The sequence below is a fragment of the Chiloscyllium punctatum genome, chromosome 18, assembly GCF_047496795.1.
Source record: "Chiloscyllium punctatum isolate Juve2018m chromosome 18, sChiPun1.3, whole genome shotgun sequence".
In the NCBI taxonomy this organism is placed as follows: Eukaryota; Metazoa; Chordata; class Chondrichthyes; order Orectolobiformes; family Hemiscylliidae; genus Chiloscyllium; species Chiloscyllium punctatum.
Window position 1 is genome coordinate 62,026,910 of NC_092756.1, and position 22,196 is coordinate 62,049,105.

Consider the following 22,196-nt stretch of genomic DNA (forward strand, 5'->3'; position numbering starts at 1 on the left):
TTCCAGCTGCAAAAATCCTCAACTGAGAATCTGGGAAATTTTCACGGAGTATGGTCAGTCGGAGCAAAAGTAAGGAAGTCGTTCGTTTCTGCAGTGTTTCACAATGCTACCTTTCCCGTGAGCAGTCGAACAGACGAAAAGATTTTGCCACAGACTGCGACGGTAAGCTCCGCAAAAACGTAATTCTTTAAAGCAGGTGTAAGCGACACAACGTTATTGGGGTACACCGCGTGGAAACAGATACTTCGGTGTATCTCGTCCATGCTCACCACATAGCCAAAATTAAACAAGTCCCATTAAACAACGAGCTAACGGAAACAGAAAGGTGAAAGGTCGAATGGCTTCAACTTTCAGTGCTGGATGCCACTGAGCTGCAGCGGGGACGGACGGGGCTTGTTTCTGTAGTGTAGTGGTCATCACGTTCGCCTTACACGCGAAAGGTCCCCAGTTCGAAACTGGGCAGAAGCTGCTTTGCTCTTCAACTGCAGCCTTTGACATCGACAAGAACGGAGCTTTCTTGCCTGCTTTCCCATGTGCAAACCTGCCTTCGAGTTTGCTCGAATAAATCGTCGCTCGTAGTGCAATGCAATGCCGCTCCGTTTAATTACTGTGCAAAAGCATTGTAAAGTTTTTCTCCAACCTGGTTCTGATCATATGCCATTCTGTTTGAGAGTGTAGTTTCCCCCTTCTGATCCTTCCACGAAAAGCATTACCGCATTCGCATTCCTTGCGCAGGCGGCCCGGTTCAAAGACAGGGAAGAAGCTGATGTGCTGGTGTCACAGTGCACCACGGATTCCTCAACTAGTCTGTCTGTCAAATGTATCCCAAAGTCGTCTCTGAAAGACCTCATTTGGAAGGTGTCTGTCGTTATTCAACGTGTGAGAATTGGCACCAGAGGTCCTGAATCATGTTTTGGAGCAGTTCGCACGTTAGTGGCTCATTCAATCAGCAACAGCAATGAAAGAAATTCCACTCTCAGAGGAACCTCTGGACCTGTGCTTTCATAGCGTCGCTAGTATTAAGGTGCGCCCCGAGATCTAAGCCAGGTTGGAACGGAAACGGAGGAATCGACAGAGAGGCTACAGAATGACATCGCATCCATTTGGTTTTCATTAAATCACTGACGAGCAGGAAAATGTCAACGGGGAGGGCGAGTGGGGAAGTGAGGCAGTTGCAGCTCTGGAGAAAGTCCTTCGTTGTGATTCACTCAGCAACCAGAGACGTGACGGTGACTCAGGCGTGAGAGCTCTTCACATCGTGAACAAAAAGCAATCAAGGGCAGTTAGCACCTCTTCCGGAGTGGGGGTGGGGTGAGGTAATTACCTTTTGACTTCTGTTACTATGTTCGGAAACTGCCTTTTGGATTGAGGTGAAGAGAAACTGCATTTCTAAAAAGCACCATGGAACTTGTTAAACTTTATTGAGTCGCTTTTTCTCATCGATTCCCACACAGGTTTCCAACTCAGTTGGTATCCATGAGGCTCATGTCCAGGTGCAATCTGCAGCAAATTGCACGGTTAGGTAAAAGGCAAGGAAAGTGGCATCTCGAACCGGCCCCGAGGTCAGACCTTCCTCACAATGTAATCTGTCCTTCTCGGATTGTAATGCTACCTCCGGTTTTAGGGTGGAACATTCTTTGGGAACCTTATTCTGCAAAACAGACACAGTGACTGAAACTATGCTGCACGGTATGATTTGGGACACGACCTGCTCAGCTTTGTGCATTTCCCCTGTAGTCCGGTGTGTTTCATGTTCCGTGTAAACGTGAAAGTTGTCCTGTTTCGAGCAATGGGTGAAATCATTGAGCAAAGCAAGAATCGAAATTGCAGTAATGTCAAGTAGCTCATGGTAATTTGACCCAATCATAACCGATCATATATTCTCACGCACTCACAGATATATCTGTAGCTGAATCGAGTCTGAGAAGATAGACTCAGTTTACCAGTGATTTTTGTCTGGATTGATGGGCTATCGTTAACTGCTGAGAAATTGATATTGTAGACGGGCACATCCCAGCAGCTGTGCGAGTCGGAGAGGGATCATGGAACCCTTTTCACGTGAGTTTACATCTGTTGTTATGCAGGAACACAATTGGAAGTGCAAGAAAATGGAGTCGTGGGCGCGTTGGTAGTGTGGCCGAGCGGTCTAAGGCGCGGTATTAAGCCTGCAGTCCCGGCAGAGGCGTAGGTTCGAATCCCACCGCTGCCATTTCTGCGGAGCAGCTAGTTTAAATGCTGTTTCGATCCCCTTCGGCATTTCTGTTTAAAACAGAAGCAAAATGAGTTTGCTTCCCGGGGAATTGATTGTGGTGTTGGAAAGTGCCGAATTTTCCAAAGTGTCTGTGCTGTCATGATCGTGTTCGCCTCCCGCGCGGAAAATCGCCAGCGGCTCTACTGTTGCTTTCTGTTCCAGGCAAGTTGAGCTTTTACTGGAACCGAATGGAGACTGCTATTTCATCGTTGTTGCGAAACAGAGTCCTACGGTGACTCGACTCGTCGTTATTTGGTTTTCTGGCCAATGAGAAAATCGTTCCAATGTATTTCGATGTCATATGTTATTGAATTTCTCCCACTTCCTTCATTTCAGTCCTGGAGTCATCGGAAGGGAAAGGTAATCTAATCGAGACTGTGATTGGTGAAATTCACTTTTTATGGCCCATTCTTATTATGTTCTTTTTTTGTCTCTTTGCAGCATTGTCTGGGAAGTGGTGGTGCACTCAGGCTCCAGTATGTTTGAAAGAGTAGTTTGGAATTGCCCTGTTGTTAGTTGTGTGATTACGTTATGGCTCATGCCCCCTGACTGTCTCACATTTAGCATTCATGCTCGCTGTGTCTGAAAATGCATTTGGTTTTCCCGTTTTGTTTGTGTTCCGTGTTAAATGCTTTCTGTTTTGCGATTCGCTCAATACATTACGAATTAACAGGGTTTCTGAGGTAACTTCCAGCTGCAAAAATCCTCAACTGAGAATCTGGGAAATTTTCACGGAGTATGGTCAGTCGGAGCAAAAGTAAGGAAGTCGTTCGTTTCTGCAGTGTTTCACAATGCTACCTTTCCCGTGAGCAGTCGAACAGACGAAAAGATTTTGCCACAGACTGCGACGGTAAGCTCCGCAAAAACGTAATTCTTTAAAGCAGGTGTAAGCGACACAACGTTATTGGGGTACACCGCGTGGAAACAGATACTTCGGTGTATCTCGTCCATGCTCACCACATAGCCAAAATTAAACAAGTCCCATTAAACAACGAGCTAACGGAAACAGAAAGGTGAAAGGTCGAATGGCTTCAACTTTCAGTGCTGGATGCCACTGAGCTGCAGCGGGGACGGACGGGGCTTGTTTCTGTAGTGTAGTGGTCATCACGTTCGCCTTACACGCGAAAGGTCCCCAGTTCGAAACTGGGCAGAAGCTGCTTTGCTCTTCAACTGCAGCCTTTGACATCGACAAGAACGGAGCTTTCTTGCCTGCTTTCCCATGTGCAAACCTGCCTTCGAGTTTGCTCGAATAAATCGTCGCTCGTAGTGCAATGCAATGCCGCTCCGTTTAATTACTGTGCAAAAGCATTGTAAAGTTTTTCTCCAACCTGGTTCTGATCATATGCCATTCTGTTTGAGAGTGTAGTTTCCCCCTTCTGATCCTTCCACGAAAAGCATTACCGCATTCGCATTCCTTGCGCAGGCGGCCCGGTTCAAAGACAGGGAAGAAGCTGATGTGCTGGTGTCACAGTGCACCACGGATTCCTCAACTAGTCTGTCTGTCAAATGTATCCCAAAGTCGTCTCTGAAAGACCTCATTTGGAAGGTGTCTGTCGTTATTCAACGTGTGAGAATTGGCACCAGAGGTCCTGAATCATGTTTTGGAGCAGTTCGCACGTTAGTGGCTCATTCAATCAGCAACAGCAATGAAAGAAATTCCACTCTCAGAGGAACCTCTGGACCTGTGCTTTCATAGCGTCGCTAGTATTAAGGTGCGCCCCGAGATCTAAGCCAGGTTGGAACGGAAACGGAGGAATCGACAGAGAGGCTACAGAATGACATCGCATCCATTTGGTTTTCATTAAATCACTGACGAGCAGGAAAATGTCAACGGGGAGGGCGAGTGGGGAAGTGAGGCAGTTGCAGCTCTGGAGAAAGTCCTTCGTTGTGATTCACTCAGCAACCAGAGACGTGACGGTGACTCAGGCGTGAGAGCTCTTCACATCGTGAACAAAAAGCAATCAAGGGCAGTTAGCACCTCTTCCGGAGTGGGGGTGGGGTGAGGTAATTACCTTTTGACTTCTGTTACTATGTTCGGAAACTGCCTTTTGGATTGAGGTGAAGAGAAACTGCATTTCTAAAAAGCACCATGGAACTTGTTAAACTTTATTGAGTCGCTTTTTCTCATCGATTCCCACACAGGTTTCCAACTCAGTTGGTATCCATGAGGCTCATGTCCAGGTGCAATCTGCAGCAAATTGCACGGTTAGGTAAAAGGCAAGGAAAGTGGCATCTCGAACCGGCCCCGAGGTCAGACCTTCCTCACAATGTAATCTGTCCTTCTCGGATTGTAATGCTACCTCCGGTTTTAGGGTGGAACATTCTTTGGGAACCTTATTCTGCAAAACAGACACAGTGACTGAAACTATGCTGCACGGTATGATTTGGGACACGACCTGCTCAGCTTTGTGCATTTCCCCTGTAGTCCGGTGTGTTTCATGTTCCGTGTAAACGTGAAAGTTGTCCTGTTTCGAGCAATGGGTGAAATCATTGAGCAAAGCAAGAATCGAAATTGCAGTAATGTCAAGTAGCTCATGGTAATTTGACCCAATCATAACCGATCATATATTCTCACGCACTCACAGATATATCTGTAGCTGAATCGAGTCTGAGAAGATAGACTCAGTTTACCAGTGATTTTTGTCTGGATTGATGGGCTATCGTTAACTGCTGAGAAATTGATATTGTAGACGGGCACATCCCAGCAGCTGTGCGAGTCGGAGAGGGATCATGGAACCCTTTTCACGTGAGTTTACATCTGTTGTTATGCAGGAACACAATTGGAAGTGCAAGAAAATGGAGTCGTGGGCGCGTTGGTAGTGTGGCCGAGCGGTCTAAGGCGCGGTATTAAGCCTGCAGTCCCGGCAGAGGCGTAGGTTCGAATCCCACCGCTGCCATTTCTGCGGAGCAGCTAGTTTAAATGCTGTTTCGATCCCCTTCGGCATTTCTGTTTAAAACAGAAGCAAAATGAGTTTGCTTCCCGGGGAATTGATTGTGGTGTTGGAAAGTGCCGAATTTTCCAAAGTGTCTGTGCTGTCATGATCGTGTTCGCCTCCCGCGCGGAAAATCGCCAGCGGCTCTACTGTTGCTTTCTGTTCCAGGCAAGTTGAGCTTTTACTGGAACCGAATGGAGACTGCTATTTCATCGTTGTTGCGAAACAGAGTCCTACGGTGACTCGACTCGTCGTTATTTGGTTTTCTGGCCAATGAGAAAATCGTTCCAATGTATTTCGATGTCATATGTTATTGAATTTCTCCCACTTCCTTCATTTCAGTCCTGGAGTCATCGGAAGGGAAAGGTAATCTAATCGAGACTGTGATTGGTGAAATTCACTTTTTATGGCCCATTCTTATTATGTTCTTTTTTTGTCTCTTTGCAGCATTGTCTGGGAAGTGGTGGTGCACTCAGGCTCCAGTATGTTTGAAAGAGTAGTTTGGAATTGCCCTGTTGTTAGTTGTGTGATTACGTTATGGCTCATGCCCCCTGACTGTCTCACATTTAGCATTCATGCTCGCTGTGTCTGAAAATGCATTTGGTTTTCCCGTTTTGTTTGTGTTCCGTGTTAAATGCTTTCTGTTTTGCGATTCGCTCAATACATTACGAATTAACAGGGTTTCTGAGGTAACTTCCAGCTGCAAAAATCCTCAACTGAGAATCTGGGAAATTTTCACGGAGTATGGTCAGTCGGAGCAAAAGTAAGGAAGTCGTTCGTTTCTGCAGTGTTTCACAATGCTACCTTTCCCGTGAGCAGTCGAACAGACGAAAAGATTTTGCCACAGACTGCGACGGTAAGCTCCGCAAAAACGTAATTCTTTAAAGCAGGTGTAAGCGACACAACGTTATTGGGGTACACCGCGTGGAAACAGATACTTCGGTGTATCTCGTCCATGCTCACCACATAGCCAAAATTAAACAAGTCCCATTAAACAACGAGCTAACGGAAACAGAAAGGTGAAAGGTCGAATGGCTTCAACTTTCAGTGCTGGATGCCACTGAGCTGCAGCGGGGACGGACGGGGCTTGTTTCTGTAGTGTAGTGGTCATCACGTTCGCCTTACACGCGAAAGGTCCCCAGTTCGAAACTGGGCAGAAGCTGCTTTGCTCTTCAACTGCAGCCTTTGACATCGACAAGAACGGAGCTTTCTTGCCTGCTTTCCCATGTGCAAACCTGCCTTCGAGTTTGCTCGAATAAATCGTCGCTCGTAGTGCAATGCAATGCCGCTCCGTTTAATTACTGTGCAAAAGCATTGTAAAGTTTTTCTCCAACCTGGTTCTGATCATATGCCATTCTGTTTGAGAGTGTAGTTTCCCCCTTCTGATCCTTCCACGAAAAGCATTACCGCATTCGCATTCCTTGCGCAGGCGGCCCGGTTCAAAGACAGGGAAGAAGCTGATGTGCTGGTGTCACAGTGCACCACGGATTCCTCAACTAGTCTGTCTGTCAAATGTATCCCAAAGTCGTCTCTGAAAGACCTCATTTGGAAGGTGTCTGTCGTTATTCAACGTGTGAGAATTGGCACCAGAGGTCCTGAATCATGTTTTGGAGCAGTTCGCACGTTAGTGGCTCATTCAATCAGCAACAGCAATGAAAGAAATTCCACTCTCAGAGGAACCTCTGGACCTGTGCTTTCATAGCGTCGCTAGTATTAAGGTGCGCCCCGAGATCTAAGCCAGGTTGGAACGGAAACGGAGGAATCGACAGAGAGGCTACAGAATGACATCGCATCCATTTGGTTTTCATTAAATCACTGACGAGCAGGAAAATGTCAACGGGGAGGGCGAGTGGGGAAGTGAGGCAGTTGCAGCTCTGGAGAAAGTCCTTCGTTGTGATTCACTCAGCAACCAGAGACGTGACGGTGACTCAGGCGTGAGAGCTCTTCACATCGTGAACAAAAAGCAATCAAGGGCAGTTAGCACCTCTTCCGGAGTGGGGGTGGGGTGAGGTAATTACCTTTTGACTTCTGTTACTATGTTCGGAAACTGCCTTTTGGATTGAGGTGAAGAGAAACTGCATTTCTAAAAAGCACCATGGAACTTGTTAAACTTTATTGAGTCGCTTTTTCTCATCGATTCCCCCACAGGTTTCCAACTCAGTTGGTATCCATGAGGCTCATGTCCAGGTGCAATCTGCAGCAAATTGCACGGTTAGGTAAAAGGCAAGGAAAGTGGCATCTCGAACCGGCCCCGAGGTCAGACCTTCCTCACAATGTAATCTGTCCTTCTCGGATTGTAATGCTACCTCCGGTTTTAGGGTGGAACATTCTTTGGGAACCTTATTCTGCAAAACAGACACAGTGACTGAAACTATGCTGCACGGTATGATTTGGGACACGACCTGCTCAGCTTTGTGCATTTCCCCTGTAGTCCGGTGTGTTTCATGTTCCGTGTAAACGTGAAAGTTGTCCTGTTTCGAGCAATGGGTGAAATCATTGAGCAAAGCAAGAATCGAAATTGCAGTAATGTCAAGTAGCTCATGGTAATTTGACCCAATCATAACCGATCATATATTCTCACGCACTCACAGATATATCTGTAGCTGAATCGAGTCTGAGAAGATAGACTCAGTTTACCAGTGATTTTTGTCTGGATTGATGGGCTATCGTTAACTGCTGAGAAATTGATATTGTAGACGGGCACATCCCAGCAGCTGTGCGAGTCGGAGAGGGATCATGGAACCCTTTTCACGTGAGTTTACATCTGTTGTTATGCAGGAACACAATTGGAAGTGCAAGAAAATGGAGTCGTGGGCGCGTTGGTAGTGTGGCCGAGCGGTCTAAGGCGCGGTATTAAGCCTGCAGTCCCGGCAGAGGCGTAGGTTCGAATCCCACCGCTGCCATTTCTGCGGAGCAGCTAGTTTAAATGCTGTTTCGATCCCCTTCGGCATTTCTGTTTAAAACAGAAGCAAAATGAGTTTGCTTCCCGGGGAATTGATTGTGGTGTTGGAAAGTGCCGAATTTTCCAAAGTGTCTGTGCTGTCATGATCGTGTTCGCCTCCCGCGCGGAAAATCGCCAGCGGCTCTACTGTTGCTTTCTGTTCCAGGCAAGTTGAGCTTTTACTGGAACCGAATGGAGACTGCTATTTCATCGTTGTTGCGAAACAGAGTCCTACGGTGACTCGACTCGTCGTTATTTGGTTTTCTGGCCAATGAGAAAATCGTTCCAATGTATTTCGATGTCATATGTTATTGAATTTCTCCCACTTCCTTCATTTCAGTCCTGGAGTCATCGGAAGGGAAAGGTAATCTAATCGAGACTGTGATTGGTGAAATTCACTTTTTATGGCCCATTCTTATTATGTTCTTTTTTTGTCTCTTTGCAGCATTGTCTGGGAAGTGGTGGTGCACTCAGGCTCCAGTATGTTTGAAAGAGTAGTTTGGAATTGCCCTGTTGTTAGTTGTGTGATTACGTTATGGCTCATGCCCCCTGACTGTCTCACATTTAGCATTCATGCTCGCTGTGTCTGAAAATGCATTTGGTTTTCCCGTTTTGTTTGTGTTCCGTGTTAAATGCTTTCTGTTTTGCGATTCGCTCAATACATTACGAATTAACAGGGTTTCTGAGGTAACTTCCAGCTGCAAAAATCCTCAACTGAGAATCTGGGAAATTTTCACGGAGTATGGTCAGTCGGAGCAAAAGTAAGGAAGTCGTTCGTTTCTGCAGTGTTTCACAATGCTACCTTTCCCGTGAGCAGTCGAACAGACGAAAAGATTTTGCCACAGACTGCGACGGTAAGCTCCGCAAAAACGTAATTCTTTAAAGCAGGTGTAAGCGACACAACGTTATTGGGGTACACCGCGTGGAAACAGATACTTCGGTGTATCTCGTCCATGCTCACCACATAGCCAAAATTAAACAAGTCCCATTAAACAACGAGCTAACGGAAACAGAAAGGTGAAAGGTCGAATGGCTTCAACTTTCAGTGCTGGATGCCACTGAGCTGCAGCGGGGACGGACGGGGCTTGTTTCTGTAGTGTAGTGGTCATCACGTTCGCCTTACACGCGAAAGGTCCCCAGTTCGAAACTGGGCAGAAGCTGCTTTGCTCTTCAACTGCAGCCTTTGACATCGACAAGAACGGAGCTTTCTTGCCTGCTTTCCCATGTGCAAACCTGCCTTCGAGTTTGCTCGAATAAATCGTCGCTCGTAGTGCAATGCAATGCCGCTCCGTTTAATTACTGTGCAAAAGCATTGTAAAGTTTTTCTCCAACCTGGTTCTGATCATATGCCATTCTGTTTGAGAGTGTAGTTTCCCCCTTCTGATCCTTCCACGAAAAGCATTACCGCATTCGCATTCCTTGCGCAGGCGGCCCGGTTCAAAGACAGGGAAGAAGCTGATGTGCTGGTGTCACAGTGCACCACGGATTCCTCAACTAGTCTGTCTGTCAAATGTATCCCAAAGTCGTCTCTGAAAGACCTCATTTGGAAGGTGTCTGTCGTTATTCAACGTGTGAGAATTGGCACCAGAGGTCCTGAATCATGTTTTGGAGCAGTTCGCACGTTAGTGGCTCATTCAATCAGCAACAGCAATGAAAGAAATTCCACTCTCAGAGGAACCTCTGGACCTGTGCTTTCATAGCGTCGCTAGTATTAAGGTGCGCCCCGAGATCTAAGCCAGGTTGGAACGGAAACGGAGGAATCGACAGAGAGGCTACAGAATGACATCGCATCCATTTGGTTTTCATTAAATCACTGACGAGCAGGAAAATGTCAACGGGGAGGGCGAGTGGGGAAGTGAGGCAGTTGCAGCTCTGGAGAAAGTCCTTCGTTGTGATTCACTCAGCAACCAGAGACGTGACGGTGACTCAGGCGTGAGAGCTCTTCACATCGTGAACAAAAAGCAATCAAGGGCAGTTAGCACCTCTTCCGGAGTGGGGGTGGGGTGAGGTAATTACCTTTTGACTTCTGTTACTATGTTCGGAAACTGCCTTTTGGATTGAGGTGAAGAGAAACTGCATTTCTAAAAAGCACCATGGAACTTGTTAAACTTTATTGAGTCGCTTTTTCTCATCGATTCCCACACAGGTTTCCAACTCAGTTGGTATCCATGAGGCTCATGTCCAGGTGCAATCTGCAGCAAATTGCACGGTTAGGTAAAAGGCAAGGAAAGTGGCATCTCGAACCGGCCCCGAGGTCAGACCTTCCTCACAATGTAATCTGTCCTTCTCGGATTGTAATGCTACCTCCGGTTTTAGGGTGGAACATTCTTTGGGAACCTTATTCTGCAAAACAGACACAGTGACTGAAACTATGCTGCACGGTATGATTTGGGACACGACCTGCTCAGCTTTGTGCATTTCCCCTGTAGTCCGGTGTGTTTCATGTTCCGTGTAAACGTGAAAGTTGTCCTGTTTCGAGCAATGGGTGAAATCATTGAGCAAAGCAAGAATCGAAATTGCAGTAATGTCAAGTAGCTCATGGTAATTTGACCCAATCATAACCGATCATATATTCTCACGCACTCACAGATATATCTGTAGCTGAATCGAGTCTGAGAAGATAGACTCAGTTTACCAGTGATTTTTGTCTGGATTGATGGGCTATCGTTAAGTGCTGAGAAATTGATATTGTAGACGGGCACATCCCAGCAGCTGTGCGAGTCGGAGAGGGATCATGGAACCCTTTTCACGTGAGTTTACATCTGTTGTTATGCAGGAACACAATTGGAAGTGCAAGAAAATGGAGTCGTGGGCGCGTTGGTAGTGTGGCCGAGCGGTCTAAGGCGCGGTATTAAGCCTGCAGTCCCGGCAGAGGCGTAGGTTCGAATCCCACCGCTGCCATTTCTGCGGAGCAGCTAGTTTAAATGCTGTTTCGATCCCCTTCGGCATTTCTGTTTAAAACAGAAGCAAAATGAGTTTGCTTCCCGGGGAATTGATTGTGGTGTTGGAAAGTGCCGAATTTTCCAAAGTGTCTGTGCTGTCATGATCGTGTTCGCCTCCCGCGCGGAAAATCGCCAGCGGCTCTACTGTTGCTTTCTGTTCCAGGCAAGTTGAGCTTTTACTGGAACCGAATGGAGACTGCTATTTCATCGTTGTTGCGAAACAGAGTCCTACGGTGACTCGACTCGTCGTTATTTGGTTTTCTGGCCAATGAGAAAATCGTTCCAATGTATTTCGATGTCATATGTTATTGAATTTCTCCCACTTCCTTCATTTCAGTCCTGGAGTCATCGGAAGGGAAAGGTAATCTAATCGAGACTGTGATTGGTGAAATTCACTTTTTATGGCCCATTCTTATTATGTTCTTTTTTTGTCTCTTTGCAGCATTGTCTGGGAAGTGGTGGTGCACTCAGGCTCCAGTATGTTTGAAAGAGTAGTTTGGAATTGCCCTGTTGTTAGTTGTGTGATTACGTTATGGCTCATGCCCCCTGACTGTCTCACATTTAGCATTCATGCTCGCTGTGTCTGAAAATGCATTTGGTTTTCCCGTTTTGTTTGTGTTCCGTGTTAAATGCTTTCTGTTTTGCGATTCGCTCAATACATTACGAATTAACAGGGTTTCTGAGGTAACTTCCAGCTGCAAAAATCCTCAACTGAGAATCTGGGAAATTTTCACGGAGTATGGTCAGTCGGAGCAAAAGTAAGGAAGTCGTTCGTTTCTGCAGTGTTTCACAATGCTACCTTTCCCGTGAGCAGTCGAACAGACGAAAAGATTTTGCCACAGACTGCGACGGTAAGCTCCGCAAAAACGTAATTCTTTAAAGCAGGTGTAAGCGACACAACGTTATTGGGGTACACCGCGTGGAAACAGATACTTCGGTGTATCTCGTCCATGCTCACCACATAGCCAAAATTAAACAAGTCCCATTAAACAACGAGCTAACGGAAACAGAAAGGTGAAAGGTCGAATGGCTTCAACTTTCAGTGCTGGATGCCACTGAGCTGCAGCGGGGACGGACGGGGCTTGTTTCTGTAGTGTAGTGGTCATCACGTTCGCCTTACACGCGAAAGGTCCCCAGTTCGAAACTGGGCAGAAGCTGCTTTGCTCTTCAACTGCAGCCTTTGACATCGACAAGAACGGAGCTTTCTTGCCTGCTTTCCCATGTGCAAACCTGCCTTCGAGTTTGCTCGAATAAATCGTCGCTCGTAGTGCAATGCAATGCCGCTCCGTTTAATTACTGTGCAAAAGCATTGTAAAGTTTTTCTCCAACCTGGTTCTGATCATATGCCATTCTGTTTGAGAGTGTAGTTTCCCCCTTCTGATCCTTCCACGAAAAGCATTACCGCATTCGCATTCCTTGCGCAGGCGGCCCGGTTCAAAGACAGGGAAGAAGCTGATGTGCTGGTGTCACAGTGCACCACGGATTCCTCAACTAGTCTGTCTGTCAAATGTATCCCAAAGTCGTCTCTGAAAGACCTCATTTGGAAGGTGTCTGTCGTTATTCAACGTGTGAGAATTGGCACCAGAGGTCCTGAATCATGTTTTGGAGCAGTTCGCACGTTAGTGGCTCATTCAATCAGCAACAGCAATGAAAGAAATTCCACTCTCAGAGGAACCTCTGGACCTGTGCTTTCATAGCGTCGCTAGTATTAAGGTGCGCCCCGAGATCTAAGCCAGGTTGGAACGGAAACGGAGGAATCGACAGAGAGGCTACAGAATGACATCGCATCCATTTGGTTTTCATTAAATCACTGACGAGCAGGAAAATGTCAACGGGGAGGGCGAGTGGGGAAGTGAGGCAGTTGCAGCTCTGGAGAAAGTCCTTCGTTGTGATTCACTCAGCAACCAGAGACGTGACGGTGACTCAGGCGTGAGAGCTCTTCACATCGTGAACAAAAAGCAATCAAGGGCAGTTAGCACCTCTTCCGGAGTGGGGGTGGGGTGAGGTAATTACCTTTTGACTTCTGTTACTATGTTCGGAAACTGCCTTTTGGATTGAGGTGAAGAGAAACTGCATTTCTAAAAAGCACCATGGAACTTGTTAAACTTTATTGAGTCGCTTTTTCTCATCGATTCCCACACAGGTTTCCAACTCAGTTGGTATCCATGAGGCTCATGTCCAGGTGCAATCTGCAGCAAATTGCACGGTTAGGTAAAAGGCAAGGAAAGTGGCATCTCGAACCGGCCCCGAGGTCAGACCTTCCTCACAATGTAATCTGTCCTTCTCGGATTGTAATGCTACCTCCGGTTTTAGGGTGGAACATTCTTTGGGAACCTTATTCTGCAAAACAGACACAGTGACTGAAACTATGCTGCACGGTATGATTTGGGACACGACCTGCTCAGCTTTGTGCATTTCCCCTGTAGTCCGGTGTGTTTCATGTTCCGTGTAAACGTGAAAGTTGTCCTGTTTCGAGCAATGGGTGAAATCATTGAGCAAAGCAAGAATCGAAATTGCAGTAATGTCAAGTAGCTCATGGTAATTTGACCCAATCATAACCGATCATATATTCTCACGCACTCACAGATATATCTGTAGCTGAATCGAGTCTGAGAAGATAGACTCAGTTTACCAGTGATTTTTGTCTGGATTGATGGGCTATCGTTAAGTGCTGAGAAATTGATATTGTAGACGGGCACATCCCAGCAGCTGTGCGAGTCGGAGAGGGATCATGGAACCCTTTTCACGTGAGTTTACATCTGTTGTTATGCAGGAACACAATTGGAAGTGCAAGAAAATGGAGTCGTGGGCGCGTTGGTAGTGTGGCCGAGCGGTCTAAGGCGCGGTATTAAGCCTGCAGTCCCGGCAGAGGCGTAGGTTCGAATCCCACCGCTGCCATTTCTGCGGAGCAGCTAGTTTAAATGCTGTTTCGATCCCCTTCGGCATTTCTGTTTAAAACAGAAGCAAAATGAGTTTGCTTCCCGGGGAATTGATTGTGGTGTTGGAAAGTGCCGAATTTTCCAAAGTGTCTGTGCTGTCATGATCGTGTTCGCCTCCCGCGCGGAAAATCGCCAGCGGCTCTACTGTTGCTTTCTGTTCCAGGCAAGTTGAGCTTTTACTGGAACCGAATGGAGACTGCTATTTCATCGTTGTTGCGAAACAGAGTCCTACGGTGACTCGACTCGTCGTTATTTGGTTTTCTGGCCAATGAGAAAATCGTTCCAATGTATTTCGATGTCATATGTTATTGAATTTCTCCCACTTCCTTCATTTCAGTCCTGGAGTCATCGGAAGGGAAAGGTAATCTAATCGAGACTGTGATTGGTGAAATTCACTTTTTATGGCCCATTCTTATTATGTTCTTTTTTTGTCTCTTTGCAGCATTGTCTGGGAAGTGGTGGTGCACTCAGGCTCCAGTATGTTTGAAAGAGTAGTTTGGAATTGCCCTGTTGTTAGTTGTGTGATTACGTTATGGCTCATGCCCCCTGACTGTCTCACATTTAGCATTCATGCTCGCTGTGTCTGAAAATGCATTTGGTTTTCCCGTTTTGTTTGTGTTCCGTGTTAAATGCTTTCTGTTTTGCGATTCGCTCAATACATTACGAATTAACAGGGTTTCTGAGGTAACTTCCAGCTGCAAAAATCCTCAACTGAGAATCTGGGAAATTTTCACGGAGTATGGTCAGTCGGAGCAAAAGTAAGGAAGTCGTTCGTTTCTGCAGTGTTTCACAATGCTACCTTTCCCGTGAGCAGTCGAACAGACGAAAAGATTTTGCCACAGACTGCGACGGTAAGCTCCGCAAAAACGTAATTCTTTAAAGCAGGTGTAAGCGACACAACGTTATTGGGGTACACCGCGTGGAAACAGATACTTCGGTGTATCTCGTCCATGCTCACCACATAGCCAAAATTAAACAAGTCCCATTAAACAACGAGCTAACGGAAACAGAAAGGTGAAAGGTCGAATGGCTTCAACTTTCAGTGCTGGATGCCACTGAGCTGCAGCGGGGACGGACGGGGCTTGTTTCTGTAGTGTAGTGGTCATCACGTTCGCCTTACACGCGAAAGGTCCCCAGTTCGAAACTGGGCAGAAGCTGCTTTGCTCTTCAACTGCAGCCTTTGACATCGACAAGAACGGAGCTTTCTTGCCTGCTTTCCCATGTGCAAACCTGCCTTCGAGTTTGCTCGAATAAATCGTCGCTCGTAGTGCAATGCAATGCCGCTCCGTTTAATTACTGTGCAAAAGCATTGTAAAGTTTTTCTCCAACCTGGTTCTGATCATATGCCATTCTGTTTGAGAGTGTAGTTTCCCCCTTCTGATCCTTCCACGAAAAGCATTACCGCATTCGCATTCCTTGCGCAGGCGGCCCGGTTCAAAGACAGGGAAGAAGCTGATGTGCTGGTGTCACAGTGCACCACGGATTCCTCAACTAGTCTGTCTGTCAAATGTATCCCAAAGTCGTCTCTGAAAGACCTCATTTGGAAGGTGTCTGTCGTTATTCAACGTGTGAGAATTGGCACCAGAGGTCCTGAATCATGTTTTGGAGCAGTTCGCACGTTAGTGGCTCATTCAATCAGCAACAGCAATGAAAGAAATTCCACTCTCAGAGGAACCTCTGGACCTGTGCTTTCATAGCGTCGCTAGTATTAAGGTGCGCCCCGAGATCTAAGCCAGGTTGGAACGGAAACGGAGGAATCGACAGAGAGGCTACAGAATGACATCGCATCCATTTGGTTTTCATTAAATCACTGACGAGCAGGAAAATGTCAACGGGGAGGGCGAGTGGGGAAGTGAGGCAGTTGCAGCTCTGGAGAAAGTCCTTCGTTGTGATTCACTCAGCAACCAGAGACGTGACGGTGACTCAGGCGTGAGAGCTCTTCACATCGTGAACAAAAAGCAATCAAGGGCAGTTAGCACCTCTTCCGGAGTGGGGGTGGGGTGAGGTAATTACCTTTTGACTTCTGTTACTATGTTCGGAAACTGCCTTTTGGATTGAGGTGAAGAGAAACTGCATTTCTAAAAAGCACCATGGAACTTGTTAAACTTTATTGAGTCGCTTTTTCTCATCGATTCCCACACAGGTTTCCAACTCAGTTGGTATCCATGAGGCTCATGTCCAGGTGCAATCTGCAGCAAATTGCACGGTTAGGTAAAAGGCAAGGAAAGTGGCATCTCGAACCGGCCCCGAGGTCAGACCTTCCTCACAATGTAATCTGTCCTTCTCGGATTGTAATGCTACCTCCGGTTTTAGGGTGGAACATTCTTTGGGAACCTTATTCTGCAAAACAGACACAGTGACTGAAACTATGCTGCACGGTATGATTTGGGACACGACCTGCTCAGCTTTGTGCATTTCCCCTGTAGTCCGGTGTGTTTCATGTTCCGTGTAAACGTGAAAGTTGTCCTGTTTCGAGCAATGGGTGAAATCATTGAGCAAAGCAAGAATCGAAATTGCAGTAATGTCAAGTAGCTCATGGTAATTTGACCCAATCATAACCGATCATATATTCTCACGCACTCACAGATATATCTGTAGCTGAATCGAGTCTGAGAAGATAGACTCAGTTTACCAGTGATTTTTGTCTGGATTGATGGGCTATCGTTAAGTGCTGAGAAATTGATATTGTAGACGGGCACATCCCAGCAGCTGTGCGAGTCGGAGAGGGATCATGGAACCCTTTTCACGTGAGTTTACATCTGTTGTTATGCAGGAACACAATTGGAAGTGCAAGAAAATGGAGTCGTGGGCGCGTTGGTAGTGTGGCCGAGCGGTCTAAGGCGCGGTATTAAGCCTGCAGTCCCGGCAGAGGCGTAGGTTCGAATCCCACCGCTGCCATTTCTGCGGAGCAGCTAGTTTAAATGCTGTTTCGATCCCCTTCGGCATTTCTGTTTAAAACAGAAGCAAAATGAGTTTGCTTCCCGGGGAATTGATTGTGGTGTTGGAAAGTGCCGAATTTTCCAAAGTGTCTGTGCTGTCATGATCGTGTTCGCCTCCCGCGCGGAAAATCGCCAGCGGCTCTACTGTTGCTTTCTGTTCCAGGCAAGTTGAGCTTTTACTGGAACCGAATGGAGACTGCTATTTCATCGTTGTTGCGAAACAGAGTCCTACGGTGACTCGACTCGTCGTTATTTGGTTTTCTGGCCAATGAGAAAATCGTTCCAATGTATTTCGATGTCATATGTTATTGAATTTCTCCCACTTCCTTCATTTCAGTCCTGGAGTCATCGGAAGGGAAAGGTAATCTAATCGAGACTGTGATTGGTGAAATTCACTTTTTATGGCCCATTCTTATTATGTTCTTTTTTTGTCTCTTTGCAGCATTGTCTGGGAAGTGGTGGTGCACTCAGGCTCCAGTATGTTTGAAAGAGTAGTTTGGAATTGCCCTGTTGTTAGTTGTGTGATTACGTTATGGCTCATGCCCCCTGACTGTCTCACATTTAGCATTCATGCTCGCTGTGTCTGAAAATGCATTTGGTTTTCCCGTTTTGTTTGTGTTCCGTGTTAAATGCTTTCTGTTTTGCGATTCGCTCAATACATTACGAATTAACAGGGTTTCTGAGGTAACTTCCAGCTGCAAAAATCCTCAACTGAGAATCTGGGAAATTTTCACGGAGTATGGTCAGTCGGAGCAAAAGTAAGGAAGTCGTTCGTTTCTGCAGTGTTTCACAATGCTACCTTTCCCGTGAGCAGTCGAACAGACGAAAAGATTTTGCCACAGACTGCGACGGTAAGCTCCGCAAAAACGTAATTCTTTAAAGCAGGTGTAAGCGACACAACGTTATTGGGGTACACCGCGTGGAAACAGATACTTCGGTGTATCTCGTCCATGCTCACCACATAGCCAAAATTAAACAAGTCCCATTAAACAACGAGCTAACGGAAACAGAAAGGTGAAAGGTCGAATGGCTTCAACTTTCAGTGCTGGATGCCACTGAGCTGCAGCGGGGACGGACGGGGCTTGTTTCTGTAGTGTAGTGGTCATCACGTTCGCCTTACACGCGAAAGGTCCCCAGTTCGAAACTGGGCAGAAGCTGCTTTGCTCTTCAACTGCAGCCTTTGACATCGACAAGAACGGAGCTTTCTTGCCTGCTTTCCCATGTGCAAACCTGCCTTCGAGTTTGCTCGAATAAATCGTCGCTCGTAGTGCAATGCAATGCCGCTCCGTTTAATTACTGTGCAAAAGCATTGTAAAGTTTTTCTCCAACCTGGTTCTGATCATATGCCATTCTGTTTGAGAGTGTAGTTTCCCCCTTCTGATCCTTCCACGAAAAGCATTACCGCATTCGCATTCCTTGCGCAGGCGGCCCGGTTCAAAGACAGGGAAGAAGCTGATGTGCTGGTGTCACAGTGCACCACGGATTCCTCAACTAGTCTGTCTGTCAAATGTATCCCAAAGTCGTCTCTGAAAGACCTCATTTGGAAGGTGTCTGTCGTTATTCAACGTGTGAGAATTGGCACCAGAGGTCCTGAATCATGTTTTGGAGCAGTTCGCACGTTAGTGGCTCATTCAATCAGCAACAGCAATGAAAGAAATTCCACTCTCAGAGGAACCTCTGGACCTGTGCTTTCATAGCGTCGCTAGTATTAAGGTGCGCCCCGAGATCTAAGCCAGGTTGGAACGGAAACGGAGGAATCGACAGAGAGGCTACAGAATGACATCGCATCCATTTGGTTTTCATTAAATCACTGACGAGCAGGAAAATGTCAACGGGGAGGGCGAGTGGGGAAGTGAGGCAGTTGCAGCTCTGGAGAAAGTCCTTCGTTGTGATTCACTCAGCAACCAGAGACGTGACGGTGACTCAGGCGTGAGAGCTCTTCACATCGTGAACAAAAAGCAATCAAGGGCAGTTAGCACCTCTTCCGGAGTGGGGGTGGGGTGAGGTAATTACCTTTTGACTTCTGTTACTATGTTCGGAAACTGCCTTTTGGATTGAGGTGAAGAGAAACTGCATTTCTAAAAAGCACCATGGAACTTGTTAAACTTTATTGAGTCGCTTTTTCTCATCGATTCCCACACAGGTTTCCAACTCAGTTGGTATCCATGAGGCTCATGTCCAGGTGCAATCTGCAGCAAATTGCACGGTTAGGTAAAAGGCAAGGAAAGTGGCATCTCGAACCGGCCCCGAGGTCAGACCTTCCTCACAATGTAATCTGTCCTTCTCGGATTGTAATGCTACCTCCGGTTTTAGGGTGGAACATTCTTTGGGAACCTTATTCTGCAAAACAGACACAGTGACTGAAACTATGCTGCACGGTATGATTTGGGACACGACCTGCTCAGCTTTGTGCATTTCCCCTGTAGTCCGGTGTGTTTCATGTTCCGTGTAAACGTGAAAGTTGTCCTGTTTCGAGCAATGGGTGAAATCATTGAGCAAAGCAAGAATCGAAATTGCAGTAATGTCAAGTAGCTCATGGTAATTTGACCCAATCATAACCGATCATATATTCTCACGCACTCACAGATATATCTGTAGCTGAATCGAGTCTGAGAAGATAGACTCAGTTTACCAGTGATTTTTGTCTGGATTGATGGGCTATCGTTAAGTGCTGAGAAATTGATATTGTAGACGGGCACATCCCAGCAGCTGTGCGAGTCGGAGAGGGATCATGGAACCCTTTTCACGTGAGTTTACATCTGTTGTTATGCAGGAACACAATTGGAAGTGCAAGAAAATGGAGTCGTGGGCGCGTTGGTAGTGTGGCCGAGCGGTCTAAGGCGCGGTATTAAGCCTGCAGTCCCGGCAGAGGCGTAGGTTCGAATCCCACCGCTGCCATTTCTGCGGAGCAGCTAGTTTAAATGCTGTTTCGATCCCCTTCGGCATTTCTGTTTAAAACAGAAGCAAAATGAGTTTGCTTCCCGGGGAATTGATTGTGGTGTTGGAAAGTGCCGAATTTTCCAAAGTGTCTGTGCTGTCATGATCGTGTTCGCCTCCCGCGCGGAAAATCGCCAGCGGCTCTACTGTTGCTTTCTGTTCCAGGCAAGTTGAGCTTTTACTGGAACCGAATGGAGACTGCTATTTCATCGTTGTTGCGAAACAGAGTCCTACGGTGACTCGACTCGTCGTTATTTGGTTTTCTGGCCAATGAGAAAATCGTTCCAATGTATTTCGATGTCATATGTTATTGAATTTCTCCCACTTCCTTCATTTCAGTCCTGGAGTCATCGGAAGGGAAAGGTAATCTAATCGAGACTGTGATTGGTGAAATTCACTTTTTATGGCCCATTCTTATTATGTTCTTTTTTTGTCTCTTTGCAGCATTGTCTGGGAAGTGGTGGTGCACTCAGGCTCCAGTATGTTTGAAAGAGTAGTTTGGAATTGCCCTGTTGTTAGTTGTGTGATTACGTTATGGCTCATGCCCCCTGACTGTCTCACATTTAGCATTCATGCTCGCTGTGTCTGAAAATGCATTTGGTTTTCCCGTTTTGTTTGTGTTCCGTGTTAAATGCTTTCTGTTTTGCGATTCGCTCAATACATTACGAATTAACAGGGTTTCTGAGGTAACTTCCAGCTGCAAAAATCCTCAACTGAGAATCTGGGAAATTTTCACGGAGTATGGTCAGTCGGAGCAAAAGTAAGGAAGTCGTTCGTTTCTGCAGTGTTTCACAATGCTACCTTTCCCGTGAGCAGTCGAACAGACGAAAAGATTTTGCCACAGACTGCGACGGTAAGCTCCGCAAAAACGTAATTCTTTAAAGCAGGTGTAAGCGACACAACGTTATTGGGGTACACCGCGTGGAAACAGATACTTCGGTGTATCTCGTCCATGCTCACCACATAGCCAAAATTAAACAAGTCCCATTAAACAACGAGCTAACGGAAACAGAAAGGTGAAAGGTCGAATGGCTTCAACTTTCAGTGCTGGATGCCACTGAGCTGCAGCGGGGACGGACGGGGCTTGTTTCTGTAGTGTAGTGGTCATCACGTTCGCCTTATCACGCGAAAGGTCCCCAGTTCGAAACTGGGCAGAAGCTGCTTTGCTCTTCAACTGCAGCCTTTGACATCGACAAGAACGGAGCTTTCTTGCCTGCTTTCCCATGTGCAAACCTGCCTTCGAGTTTGCTCGAATAAATCGTCGCTCGTAGTGCAATGCAATGCCGCTCCGTTTAATTACTGTGCAAAAGCATTGTAAAGTTTTTCTCCAACCTGGTTCTGATCATATGCCATTCTGTTTGAGAGTGTAGTTTCCCCCTTCTGATCCTTCCACGAAAAGCATTACCGCATTCGCATTCCTTGCGCAGGCGGCCCGGTTCAAAGACAGGGAAGAAGCTGATGTGCTGGTGTCACAGTGCACCACGGATTCCTCAACTAGTCTGTCTGTCAAATGTATCCCAAAGTCGTCTCTGAAAGACCTCATTTGGAAGGTGTCTGTCGTTATTCAACGTGTGAGAATTGGCACCAGAGGTCCTGAATCATGTTTTGGAGCAGTTCGCACGTTAGTGGCTCATTCAATCAGCAACAGCAATGAAAGAAATTCCACTCTCAGAGGAACCTCTGGACCTGTGCTTTCATAGCGTCGCTAGTATTAAGGTGCGCCCCGAGATCTAAGCCAGGTTGGAACGGAAACGGAGGAATCGACAGAGAGGCTACAGAATGACATCGCATCCATTTGGTTTTCATTAAATCACTGACGAGCAGGAAAATGTCAACGGGGAGGGCGAGTGGGGAAGTGAGGCAGTTGCAGCTCTGGAGAAAGTCCTTCGTTGTGATTCACTCAGCAACCAGAGACGTGACGGTGACTCAGGCGTGAGAGCTCTTCACATCGTGAACAAAAAGCAATCAAGGGCAGTTAGCACCTCTTCCGGAGTGGGGGTGGGGTGAGGTAATTACCTTTTGACTTCTGTTACTATGTTCGGAAACTGCCTTTTGGATTGAGGTGAAGAGAAACTGCATTTCTAAAAAGCACCATGGAACTTGTTAAACTTTATTGAGTCGCTTTTTCTCATCGATTCCCACACAGGTTTCCAACTCAGTTGGTATCCATGAGGCTCATGTCCAGGTGCAATCTGCAGCAAATTGCACGGTTAGGTAAAAGGCAAGGAAAGTGGCATCTCGAACCGGCCCCGAGGTCAGACCTTCCTCACAATGTAATCTGTCCTTCTCGGATTGTAATGCTACCTCCGGTTTT

General features: G+C 46.6%; 8 non-coding genes across 8 annotated transcripts; all 8 read left to right on the plus strand.

Moving 5' to 3' along the window:
• Positions 1-395: 395 nt before the first annotated feature.
• On the plus strand, positions 396-468 carry trnav-uac (transfer RNA valine (anticodon UAC)). Its single transcript has one exon. It is a non-coding gene; the product is annotated as a tRNA-Val (tRNA).
• Positions 469-3,334: 2,866 nt separating this feature from the next.
• On the plus strand, positions 3,335-3,407 carry trnav-uac (transfer RNA valine (anticodon UAC)). The gene has a single exon. It is a non-coding gene; the product is annotated as a tRNA-Val (tRNA).
• Positions 3,408-6,273: 2,866 nt separating this feature from the next.
• On the plus strand, positions 6,274-6,346 carry trnav-uac (transfer RNA valine (anticodon UAC)). Its single transcript has one exon. It is a non-coding gene; the product is annotated as a tRNA-Val (tRNA).
• Positions 6,347-9,212: 2,866 nt separating this feature from the next.
• trnav-uac (transfer RNA valine (anticodon UAC)) lies at positions 9,213-9,285 on the plus strand. The gene has a single exon. It is a non-coding gene; the product is annotated as a tRNA-Val (tRNA).
• Positions 9,286-12,151: 2,866 nt separating this feature from the next.
• trnav-uac (transfer RNA valine (anticodon UAC)) lies at positions 12,152-12,224 on the plus strand. The gene has a single exon. It is a non-coding gene; the product is annotated as a tRNA-Val (tRNA).
• Positions 12,225-15,090: 2,866 nt separating this feature from the next.
• On the plus strand, positions 15,091-15,163 carry trnav-uac (transfer RNA valine (anticodon UAC)). Its single transcript has one exon. It is a non-coding gene; the product is annotated as a tRNA-Val (tRNA).
• A 2,866-nt stretch (positions 15,164-18,029) lies between these two features.
• Positions 18,030-18,102, plus strand: trnav-uac (transfer RNA valine (anticodon UAC)). Its single transcript has one exon. It is a non-coding gene; the product is annotated as a tRNA-Val (tRNA).
• A 2,866-nt stretch (positions 18,103-20,968) lies between these two features.
• trnad-auc (transfer RNA aspartic acid (anticodon AUC)) lies at positions 20,969-21,042 on the plus strand. Its single transcript has one exon. It is a non-coding gene; the product is annotated as a tRNA-Asp (tRNA).
• Positions 21,043-22,196: the final 1,154 nt, after the last annotated feature.